Raw genomic sequence first — 3,898 nt, 5'->3', positions numbered from 1 at the left:
ACCCCCTGGTGGAAAAAGGTATGCGCTCAGGGGGAGGAGGGGGCGGGGGGAGCAAGAGGGGCGGCAGTGCAGCACAGGGCGCACTGCCGTCCTGATACGGCACTGGCGATCACTATGCCATCGCAGCACTACATGAGGACGCCCACCTTACCTTACACATATCCGTAATGTTTAGCAAGACTGCGAAACCATCAGAAACATCGAGTACAATCGGAGCCTCACGCACCCTTGCACAAGCAGGAATTGCTAACCTCATCGCACGCTATGAGTACTCAAGCTGCGTATGGCATCGCAGTGGGTAATTTATGCACGCCCCTGTAACCGCGTTCAAACACACTGGCACGCCTTCGTTTCGCCGACCATCCCCCTGTCACCACCCACAAACGGCACTTCCTGTCAATCACTCTGCGATGGGTCTGTGTAGTCCCTGCGATCACAGTCAGCTAATTTGCGCACGCGCACTGTGATGCCTACATATGTGCAGGACGCACACATTTGTGTAATTGCAGTTGCAATCCGTAATGAATCAGGCCCTAGGACTTGATTCGACTCGGAACAACTAACTTTGGGTGTGTTCGTCTTTCAGAAAACCGAACTCGCATATCTCTACCTTGAACTTCTATAGTTATACTCCAATGAGGGAGTGAGTGTCACATGTTGAGTTACTTATGTTGTTTCATGGGAAGAATAAGGTTGTGAAACCATGTTGTACACACCTATTGTAGCAATGCTAACCTACTAATCCAATACCCCTTCTCAGAACCCGTCCTTGCCGCATGTGACACTGGCATCCTCCCAGCCTGAGGTCATGATCTCTTGTTCTGTCACTTTTGTTTTTCTGCAATATGTTTTACTTGTTTGTCTCAGACAGGACATGAGTCTTTCCTGAAAATGACTTTGCTCCTTTCTAATAAATGTTATTTGTACAGCCTCTATTGTTTAACTATCCAATCCCATCCGCTCTTCAGTACTTCTAAGATTGGGTGATGGTTTTTACATTCATATTAAGTACCCCAGTGGGATGTGAGTATATTTGTATCTCCCAGATGGTTATTTTAGATGTGAGCATGCCCTAGCCTTAACTCATCAGCTGCCACAGTAAATGAGCCACGGAACCAGCCATTCATTTTAACTTTTGTAATACCAAATTGCTTAGAGCACTTCCATGCAGAGTCACTAGATGGAACAGCAGACTTTGCAGAAGTTTGTACGGCACATGCTATACATCGTCATTATTGCATGGCCGGAAGTGACGGAGATACAACCCGGGGCATTAGGAAGTGAGTGTCAGAGTGCAGTCTCTGAGAGACTACATGTGTTGTCACGTGAGGGACTAGATCAAAGGACCCTCTGTTATATATCATCCCCGTGTGGCTTACATCACTCTCAGCCTGGGGCTCATCTTCTTAAAGAGAGCTCTATTTTACTGTGAACAAATACAATTTACCTAACAATGGGGAATTTTACACATTTTAAGAAAATTAGTTCTTTTTAAAATGCAAACAAAACAAATTGGACTCCACTATTTTGAAATGTATTGAAAATGTAACCTAATATCTGGATAAAGCCATAGGGGTCTATTCATGATGTTAATTATTGGGGTTTGGACCTCGATAATTAACATTCTAACTCGCCGTGAAATCCAGAGCAATAAATCATTGCTCTGGTGCGGTGACAGCTGATCCGAAAATCAGCTGTCCCGCGAGTGGTTTCACTGCTCCTTTCTGAAGATGGCGAATGCTCCCGCACTCAAGCTCCAAAAATATTGTATTTTCGGAGCTTGATGAGTTCTGTCCCCATACTAGTGTAAAAAAAAATATTTTCTGTGTTTGTGACTTGTGTGCACTGTGGCTGCACGTGCATCAACAAAGGAGCAGCGCCAAGCGTGCGCCTGTGTCCCATAAGTAAAGGGCTGGCTGGCTTGACTGTTAAAGGGTGCTGTAACCCCCAAAGTACACTCCAAACAAAATAAAAAAATATTTTCTGTGTTTGTGAATTGTGTGCACTGTGGCTGCATGTGCATCAACAAAGGAGCAGCGCCAAGTGAGGAGGATTCTGATGGTGATGCGGTTTGTTTAAATCAGGCTCCGGGGGAGACAGTTGTTGTCTGTGGGATGAAAAAGCCCATCACGGTCATGCCTGGGCAGAAGACCAAACATTCCACCTCTTTGGTCTGGCAATATTTCTATCCAAATCCGGACAACAACTGTCTTGCTATATGTACCATATGTAAAGGTGAAATAAGTAGGGGTAGGGTCGTTAACCACCTAGGAACATCCTTATACGGCACCTGCAGCGCGTTCATAAAAAGTTACTGTCAAGTTCAGAAACTGTGGCTAAGACCATAAGCAGTCCAGGGACACCTAAATCCCATTGTCCTGTTGTATCCAAGCGTCTGCAAACCACACCGTCAACTCCCATCAATTTCCTCCTTAGTCAGGATCGGAAGTAGTCCTGCAGGCCATGTCACTGGCATGACTGACTCTCCTATCCGGGATTCCTCCGGAGGATCCTGCATTGCTACGCCTACTGCTGCCGCTGCTGCTGTTACTGCTGCTGGGAGTCGTTCATCATCCCAGAGAGGAAGTAGGAACACCACTACTTTTACTAAACAATTGACCCTCCAACAGTCCTTAGCGAGGAGGATGAAGTACGACAGCAGTCATCCTGAAGCAAAACGTATAACTGAGGCCTTGACTGCTATGTTGGTGTTAGACATGCGTCCAGTATCCGCCATTAGTGCAGTGGGATTTAGACAATAGATGGAGGTAGTGTGTCCCTGGTTCCAAATCCCGTCTAGATTCCACTTCACTAGGCAGGCGATACCGAGACTGTACAGAAATGTCAGAAAAAGTGTCCTCAGTGTCCTGAAAAATGCAGTTGTACCCAATGTCCACTTAACCACGGACATGTGGACAAGTGGAACAGGGCAGACTAAGGACTATATGACTGTGACAGCCCACTGGGTAGATGTATCACCCTACGCAGCAACAACAGCAGCGTCACCAGTAGCAGCATCTCAGAAATGCCAGCTTGTTCCAAGGCAGGCTATGCTGTGTATCACCGGTTTCAGTAAGAGGCACACCACCGACAACCTCTTAGAGAAACTGAGGGAAATCATCGCCCAGTGGCTTACCCCACATAGACTCTCCTGGGGATTTGTGACATCTGACAACGCCACCAATATTGTGCGGGCATTACATCTGGGCAAATTCCAGCACGTCCCATGTTTTGCTCACACAATAAACTTGGTGGTGCAGAATTTTCTGAAAAGCGACAGGGGCGTGCAGGAGACGCTTTGGGTGATCCAAAAAATTTCTGCCCACTTTCACCATTCAGCGACTGCGTGCCGAAGACTGGAGTGCCAGCAAACACTCTTGAACCTGCCCCGCCATCACCTGAAGAAAGAGGCTATGACGCGGTGGAACTCAACCCACTATATGCTTCAGAGGATGGAGGAGCAGCAAAAGGCCATTCAAGCCTATACATCCACCTATGACATAGGCAAAGGAGGGGGTATGCACCTGACTCAAGCGCAGTGGAGAATGATTTCCGTGTTGTGCGAGGTTCTCCAACCCTTCGAACTTGCCACACGTGAAGTCAGTTCAGACACTGCCAGCTTGAGTCAGGTCATTCACCTCATCAGGCTTTTGCAGAGGCAGCTGGAGAAAGTGAAGGAGGAGCTAAGACGGAGCGATTCCGCTCGGCATGTGGGACTTGTGGATGAAGCCCTTCATTCGCTTTGCCAGGATTCCAGGGTGGTCAATCTGTTGAAATCAGACCACTACTTTTTGGCCACCGTGCTCGATCCTAGGTTTAAAGCCTATGTGGTGTCTCTCTTTCCGGCCGACACAAGTCTGCAGAGGTGCAAAGACCTGCTGGTGAAAACACTGGCAGC

This window comes from Taudactylus pleione, unplaced genomic scaffold (assembly GCF_031769625.1).
Source record: "Taudactylus pleione unplaced genomic scaffold, aTauple2 ptg000250l, whole genome shotgun sequence".
Classification (NCBI taxonomy): Eukaryota; Metazoa; Chordata; class Amphibia; order Anura; family Myobatrachidae; genus Taudactylus; species Taudactylus pleione.
The sequence above is the reverse complement of the archived record's forward strand: the minus strand, read 5'-3'. Positions refer to the sequence as shown.